This window comes from Pocillopora damicornis, chromosome 4 (genome assembly GCF_964200805.1).
Source record: "Pocillopora damicornis chromosome 4, jaPocDami1.2, whole genome shotgun sequence".
Taxonomy (NCBI): Eukaryota; Metazoa; Cnidaria; class Anthozoa; order Scleractinia; family Pocilloporidae; genus Pocillopora; species Pocillopora damicornis.
The window spans coordinates 17,543,613-17,552,243 of NC_142673.1; the positions used below are offsets into that span (position 1 = coordinate 17,543,613).

The window sequence follows — 8,631 nt, forward strand, 5'->3', positions numbered from 1 at the left end:
GTCTTGGTCACTCATGGGAGTTAAAGGGGTAACAATATTGAGAACTCCAGTGCCAGCAATATAAAAAGCCATTAATAATAGTAATTGGACCAAGAGGAGTCCAATTTGGACTGTAATCATACAAGTGATTAAAAAGATTGGACAACTGCTTGTCAATCACAAGTATGATTACAGACAGAATTGGACTACACCAAGTCCTGTTACCAATTAATCATAAACGTATCTTATCTTTTTGTAAATTTACATATCGCATTCCTTGTTTTGTGTTATTTTGTTTTTGTTTCTGCTTTTTGTTTCACGTTAAAAATGTTATGCAGAAAAAAAACCTGTGAGCAAATAACAAAATAAAACAATAACAACAACATGAAACTCATCACAGAGTGTACTTGTCTGTCGATCAGCCATTAGCTAAGTTATAAGTGGGTCAGCCAACTAGTCAGTCAGTAGATAATTCAGTCAGTCAGTCAAACTTGTATTGTGTCAGGTAATTGTATTGTTACAGGTGTAAAATGCAGCAAATGGGAGATAACAATTCACTTGGGTAAAATCAACTACAACTGACATCCTGTCAGGTGACAGACACATTAAGATACTTACCCTAGGCTGAGGAACTGCGGGGGAAATTGGTTCCATTTTCACAATTTCCCTGCCACAACCAGTGCACCACAGTGATCCACATTTTTGGAAGAAAATTTGAGCTCCTGTCATTAGAACCTTAGAGAGCAACACAAACAGTTTGTATTTTTACCATATGTTCTGACTAAGAAGTGCAAAGGTTTTTCTCTTTTGCTTGCTCATAAGTTTTAGTTTAGTTGCAGAGTTTCCTACTCTATATACATGTATAAAGTCGACATGGTTTACTGTCTACATCTTTGAATTCTTCTAATAACATTTCCTGACAAGGTAAAATATTGCAGCTCATATACATCCTCGAATGTGGAGGAACCCCTCATAACCTTAATTTACCGTGTATAGCTCGCTTTTGAGCTTTATTTCATCATGATATCTGAGTGTTTAAGTCTTACCAAGTTTCATTGCAGAAGTAAGCAAATCTTTCCGATCCACTTTTGCTGTTCATAAGGGCTTCGGTCTTCAAAAACGTGCATTTAGTCGCCAAAAATTCATAAAAGAGCCCAAAACTCGTTTAAACGCTCTAAACATCGCACAGGTCTTTGTAAAATGAGGAATAGTACTGATTTTGCAGACAACTTATCCTCCACGTGCAGTTAAACCTTGAGGTTTTTCATAAAAAGCCGCCATTTCAAAAACCGAGTTTTCTGGGAACGAGATTACGTTGACGTCAGGGACCACCGGAAGAACTGCTTTGAAAGAGAGAGGAAAGAGAAAAGTCTTGGGATCAGGATAAAAGGGGTTTAGAAGTAATCCGGATGTAGGTGGGACTCCTACACTCAAGTATCCTCTTCCAATGAAAAAATGCCGAGGCAATTCTGACTTGGTGCAACAGCAGTTCCCATCCCCTTTAAGAGCCCGTGATTACTGACCTTCATAAAAATTAATTCATCAAGCTATCAAAATTGATTTTAATCTTGTGTACTCTATTTAGGATTTATTAGTTCTTAGATTCATTGGTCTGTCAAGGTACCGACCATTTTACAAATCAAATGATCACTCATTCTATGATTTTTTTTTAGGGGGGGGAGGTAGGGGCATTTTGGCTTCATTTTGCCGAATGATTTGGGGATAGGTTGATTTTTTTCTGCTCCACAGAGTGTAGTTTTAAAATATTTTTGAATCATTGCCTTTCTTCGTTAAAATTAGACTGTGCAATTGTAAAACTTCCTGTAAACAACGCATAACATTTTTTTACTGTTTTGTTTCAGTTTGCAAAGTTCAAAACTATCCGGAAATCAAAGAGCATTAAAGTATAGCCATGGGTATTCAAAAAATGCCAAGATTATCCCAAGTAATGCGTTATTTGAGAAAAGGTCATCTTCTTGTTTAAGTTTTTATATTCTTTTCTCTTATTCACAAGTGCCTTTAGAATCTTTGCAATCCACTTAACGAAAAGGGTCTTTTCAAAATTGTAACTGAGTTAAAAATGAAATTTTTGGGGGGCAATAATGTGCAAATTGCTGTAAAAATAAACTGAAATAAGTTCACGTTCAGCGACTGCTAGATTTCGTTGCCAAGAGGGATTCTTTTGACCCCAAACAGGGCAAACTATTTGCACATTGTAGGTATGCCAAAGAAACTTCAGTTGTCTGCAAGAAAACGAACACTGTCTCAAAATTTCTTCTTTACAAAGGCTGGTCATGCAAACCTTCTTTTCTTGAATAAACTGTTAAACACACTTGAACCAACACAAGCTTGTTTGTTTGAACATATATCAGATGTTCCTTTCAGAGCAGTTTCTTTAGAAAACGTGCGGCCGCGTTTCTTGCCTCGACTCGCCACTTACGTAAATATTTAGTTATGATATTCATTGTGAAATTCTAGGATTTTTTGATGTCATTTTATTGTATTTATATTGTATTTTTTACGTTTCTATTAGCATGTAGAAGGTGATTTACAGATTAAAAGTACAATAACTATCTTAACTTCCATTTACTTAGAAGTCAATTTTATATGTAGAGCGTGTTCTGTTAACTTGGACTTTTCATCAATAACATTTCTAATTTTAATGCTTGTAATCCTCTTGAAAAATTATCATGAGCACGATATGAAGTGTGGTGCTGTTGTTGTTCAGATAAATGTTATCGAAATGATGTCTTCCATCACTGATATCATTAACAAAAAAATTATTATCATTAATGAAAGAAAATTCACATAATAAGGTCTTGCAACCAAATTATATATTCGTATAGATCTTCTTCATTCAACATTCGTTAAAATACTGTAAAAATTGTAGCCCTACACCCTGAGTTTCGATTTGTTCGGAAGACTCCCTTGTGTGGCACTGTGATGTTTATGCCCAGAAAAAACTTTTGTTCCATCTTTTTATATCTCAAAGGGAATGGATTTATTTGAAAAAGATTGTATCGCGTGCAACCCTGATGAACTGAAATATTGCTATGAAATGCTGAAACCCAAAGATCATATTCTCTGAAAGCATCGTGATAATTCAACATGCATTGGAAAAAATACAAAAAACAAAAAGATTAAGTGTAAACTGCAAAAACATGAAAATACCACTTAATGAAAGAGCCAAAAGAACGGAAAAAAAAACAGAATGACCTGAAGGCTTTTTAAGTGGGATGGAAGTGTTCGTTTTCGACCATTAGGCAAATTCTATGTCAATGAAATTCTCCCGAGGAAATTTGTACCAAGTGTAAGAACAATCCAGTCAGTTTCCACCCAAAAATTTTGCACTCCCAAAGAGGTTCAACGTTTTTTTTTTATTTACTTTTCTCTTCTGATGTTCCTTTCATTGAAGATTTACAGAAAATCATTATCACATAAAAAATAACTTATTTTGAGTTCTTTAGTTATTTGCGAAGTGCTGGTTCAGTGCAAATACACCTGGTTTGTGTGATTGTAGCTGAGAGAAATGGTGTCTCTATCGCATTCAGCCTTTTTAAACATGTCGTCTCATTCGGTCATGTTTCCTGTGACTTCTTCCCAACTGTACTAACAACAGTCACTCTGCGTTTTTGACATGTTATTGTTTGCAGTGTATGTTCTACAGGTTTATTGACCGTCTCTGTTGGTGAGTATTGTGGCCAAATAATGACTTTAATGAAAATGAACTTTTGATTAATATTCTTCGGAGTAGCAACAGTATAACACAGCGGCATTTTGAGTCAAACGCCTCTGCAAATGCTATTATTGAAGGTATTTTTGTAAATTAACTTTCCCCAAAAGTAGAAAACTGTTCCTCTACTACATACGAGTTTGAAATAAGCATGTTCATTGTTGACCCAATATTATGAATAAATTTATCTCTATGAATTATACATCCTTTCTTTGATTTAAAAAAAAAATGTTTCCCAGGTACATGTGTCTGAACTAAGACCAAATCTATGTATCTATATACTATCGAGCAAAATAAATGTATTTCTGTTAAGGAGTATTTCTTCAGATGAGGCAGAAAGTTCTGTCTGACGAGCGCTCAGGCGCGAAACTCAGAGTCACAGAGAATCGATGCGTCCTCTTTAATTCTTTAACCTATGTATAATGTCCTCGTAACGTAATAATTACTATTTTCCCAAGTACTATCAATCAAATTATTTTTTGAATGTTCGTTTTTTCCAGGATGAATTAATTGGTTGTTTGCTACAAATGTCTAAATTTAACGTGAAGGTAGATCAAAACTAACAACAATTTTGAAGACCAGTGATTTAAAATCCTACTTTGCATTTTCAATCCATTTTTAATTTTAAACCGCTTCTGATACTTTTTTTCTTAACAAAAGCTTGGAGGTTAGTCGATAGACACAAGTAATTTCTTATCTCTAAAATTATTTTCAGAACATAGAGAATTTAAAATAATAAGTCTGAGTGATTTCTCAGTCGATAATAAGCACCCAAAAACTTCTGTGTGGAAGTAATGCCATCTGATCTTCTCAGTTTTCTCTTCATTTTCGAATTTTCATACAAGGTATTTGATGCTATAAAAAGCCTTGACAGTCTCTAAAACAACCTGTGAATTAACACGTAAAGAAAAAGGGAGAAGGTGGGGAGGGGGAGAGGGGAGGGTTTTAGGAGAGAGAATGAAAAGAAAAGATAAAATATTTAGAACAGCTTTCTTTTCATTTTTCAGTATCAACTGTTGACACATCGGCGTTTAAAAAGAAAACGAAACCATTTAGAAGATGTGCATAGGCTATTTTATCGAAATGGGGGAGTGTCGAAGACACGTTTTCGCGGTTAATATTAGATGTCTACGTTTCGAGCGATAGTATAGAAGCTTGTGCAATTACGACCAAATGGTGTTTTTGCAAACTTTTGATTTCAACCAGATGTTTATTTACTGATGTCTATGGCTATGTATATCGTGTGAAATTTTGTGGCCATGGTCACGATTGGGGCAATCCTCGCCAAAGATTAGTCACCTAATCAGATTTATCTTCTAAGTCCATTAACGGAAAAGTTACAATGTTTTTGTTTTTCATGGGTCGGTGGATGCCAAGAAAGATTCTGAGAGTCCTTATGAAGATTATATCTATTTCAACGTTGACGCAGGAGGGATTTTAAAGTATAAAAACCTAGTTATGGATTTGTAACCGAATATGCTCCGGAATGGTGTCCATGTCTTGTCTTTTATCAACTCCTTCATGGATACATTAGCCAAAGATTTCTTGAAATAATTACTGTTTCTTTTAATTAGGTTGCGTCCTCAGTGTGATGTTCATATCTCCCAGATGAAAATATCCTGCTGTGACTCATTCATTCTTGCATATTTTATTTCCTAAGACTCTTTTCCTCTTCAGTTTGGGGTCATGAGGGATTTTTAGGGGGCATCTGCATGATTTGATAATAATCATGATGGTTAGACGAGATGGCAACTTCGCTGAGACGGAGATTTGCCTCAGCACTTGTGGCCGGATGTTAATCAATTAAAAGAGTACTAAAAAGGAAATTTCAATGGCGAAATGGACGGAGAGTTCTTGGCGCAAAACTTATCGTCGCCGACTATACTGATAATAGACTCTTCTGCAAATTGATGACTGAAAATTAAAACCACTAAACAGCAAACTATCCAGTAAATTTACACCAGAACCCAAACAAGCGCCTTTTATTCCATTATCCTTCGAAATTCCATTTAGCCATATGTTGTTTTAGCGGATAAAATGTAAGTTTAGTTCTGAAAAAAAATGCGGACATTGTTATAGTTTGGGGTTTCTTGCTATATCCTGATTCTTGTAAACGGCTCTTAATGTACACTATCTCCGTCTTTAATGTCTCCAATAACATTAGTTATGGTGAGTTGCATGATATTTTCAGTACGTGCCTCCAAATTGAACCTCAAACGTCCTTGCAGTGAGAATGAGGATTATTTTCTCATAGGGTGAATGAATGTCTCAAATGAGTGGCTTAAATCCTTTGAAGTTACGCAATTGAAAGCTTTTCCTGAGAAGGCTAAAGATGAGATTTTGCAACATTTGTGGGCAACAGTAATTTCACGCGAGTATGATTAGGATTTCCTCAGTTTTTGTGCTGATTGGCTCACTCCGGAGCAATAAATTAATTAATCTACAGCGATATCAACCAACCGGTTATGGAACCCTTATCCATATTTCGGTCAATTACTGCAATCAATAAATTGAAAAAAAGGCAAATTTTGAGTTCGGTTGTCTATAGATTTCCCCATACGGCACGAGCGCGGAACGCAGGAAAATTCATAGGCGGGCCCCACGAGGATTCGAACCCCAGACCTACGGATTTCTCTGTACGACGCTCCATGCACCACTAAGCAACAGAAAACTTGTTCGTGAGCCAGGTTATACATTATTTCCGCAAGACACTTACGACAAAGCTGATCGTAACAGGATGATGGATGCTTTTCACATTTGCACAGGGTATCAGCTATCAGGTTTATGGGTCATTCAATTTACAGTATTGGTGGAAAACTGATAGGTTTTAAAAGAGGAACTATTTCCTACTTTGCAGTTGCAACGAATGCTTGCTTAAAAGCTTTTTAGTGTGTCTACATTTTCTTGTAATGGGATACCTTTAAGATGAACAGTATAGCGATCAGCGTCAATAAGTCACGTTCATAGACTAAAGGCAATCTTACCCTTTGAAGTAAGACGACTGTAGTAGACTTTAGAATTCGAACTGCCTCGGGTTATAATAAAACACAACCATACTGTGTAATATTTTATCTCAATGGCTCTAATCGCGGCCAGCTTTTCTAATAAAAGATCGTAGGTAAGATCTCATGCCTGCTGAAAAAAAAACTCCTTTTTAAACCATTAATCAAAGAGCTCTCCCCCTTAGGGCATTTTAAAACTTATATGACTCAACGGCTTATAGGTGAATGATCACAGAGCTCCATCAGCAGGGTCAAAAGTGAGAAATTGATTGTAACAATCTCTTAGAGCCTATGAAGAAAATTTCACGACATTAGTTTACACTCACAAGCTTCCAGGAATTAGATAGTATTTAACGGTTGAAGAGCTGTTCGAAAATTGTCACGATAAAACCTTTGGTTTTTATTAGTTATAAGCCAAAGGTATCCATTGCAGAAATGATCATTTTGAGATAAAAATCGCGATAAGAAGGCACATGACTGTCCCGCGCTGAATTAAAAAAAATAAACGGACAAAGGAATCGTGACTAGTTTTAAGTGTTAAAAGACTATCCTCACGGTTAGTCTATTTTAAAACACTTTGCTAAATTACTTTTAAGCCTGCGGTTTACAATCCCTGTTAATCTTCCTCATTTCAAATTGTCCTCGTTCTACTTAGCGCTTTTTTTTTCTTTACCTCAGCAAACAATACTCATGAGGTTTCAATCAGTTTGTGACAAACAACTTAAGAGACAAATTGTCATCTCCACCAATTTTACCTCTGGTATGCTGTAGACTGAGATATGAATACTTCTCCCGCAAGAAAAATTTCGGATGAGTATGGTGAATTATCAGTACCGTTCAGGTCACAGCATTTTTTTAATAGACCTATGCCTTTCTTAGATAACAGTGGTTAATGAATCTCGTAAAGGACGTGCCCCCGCCTGGAAGTGCCATCAAGTCCAAAATCTCATGCCCGAATCAGTGTAGAGAAAATCGATGGAAATTGAAAGTGTCAGGAGTGAAAGGGATGACAACACTGCCGGTGGTCTGGCACCCACAAACATCAAACGTAGGATTAAAAGCAACTTTGGCTCACGTACCCAATATGCTATGTCTTTAAATACAAGTGGAAGCCATTTTTGACCAGATCTGTTCAAGCACTCAGTTTTTAGGTCAAGAATCGGGAGGTATGACGGTAAAACCGTGTGGAATACCCGTTGACCGGACTGTTCCTTTCGATAAAGTTACCTCAATATTATGTTACATTGGACAAGAAGGGAATGGGTCACGTTTCCAACGTGGCGTGTCTTTGCAAGCGGAAGCTGTTTTCGAGCAAATCTGTTCAGATTCTTTCTTGGTCGAAAGTTATGTTATGCGACAGTAAAACCGGACGTGATGCTTGTAAAACGGTCTGTTTCTTTTGTTAGGAGTTGCCTTCAATTATTGTCACTTATGTAATTGGGTGACAAGTTTGAGTGACCTTTGAGATGCACAGTGTAAAGATTTTGGAGAGTGGCTTTAAACCCACCACTGCTACTCGAGGAACATTTTCGTCATTGTAGCTTGAGTGTCTCTGTGTTGAGGGCTTAAAAATGATTTTAACTGCCTTTGCCTTTTTGTAAGAAGTGTTTCAAATTGTTTCAAATTATAGATACTCTGTAAACTTCTTTGACACAAATGTGAAAGAACGGTTTCGAATCTGACAGTGTGCATGATTTGAAATTGCTCTTCTGACCTGTTAAGTCTGTAAAGAGGAATGGAACTTTGTGGAAAAGGGAGTCGATACTTGATAACAATGATAATGGAAGCCTAAGAGGCATTCACTTTCAGTATTACTTAAAAGAGTTAGTTCCCATGGCAAAATGAAGTGGATGAGTGCATTTACCAGGGTGTGTGTTTTTTTGGAGCTTATGAAAGAGAAAACTGTCGAGTCTTTTC

General features: G+C 36.4%; 2 long non-coding RNA genes across 3 annotated transcripts in view; both read right to left on the minus strand.

The window, feature by feature from the left end:
- LOC113681205 (uncharacterized) overlaps positions 1–1,973 on the minus strand; it is a 5,127-nt gene extending 3,154 nt beyond the window's left edge. Inside the window, exons 1-2 of one of the 2 annotated variants that reach the window (XR_016186256.1) lie at positions 1,026–1,969; positions 1–714 (exon numbers count right to left, since the gene is read on the minus strand). The exon at positions 1–714 is cut by the window's left edge and continues 249 nt beyond it. This is a non-coding gene — a long non-coding RNA (uncharacterized LOC113681205). Of the gene's footprint in view, positions 715–1,025 lie in introns of both variants that reach the window. The other variant, XR_016186255.1, reaches the window with a different exon arrangement.
- Positions 1,974–5,679: 3,706 nt separating this feature from the next.
- LOC149047070 (uncharacterized) lies at positions 5,680–8,107 on the minus strand. The gene is made up of 3 exons (XR_016186258.1): positions 7,794–8,107; positions 6,697–6,844; positions 5,680–5,763 (listed from the first exon to the last, which is right to left on the minus strand). It is a non-coding gene; the product is annotated as an uncharacterized LOC149047070 (long non-coding RNA).
- Positions 8,108–8,631: the final 524 nt, after the last annotated feature.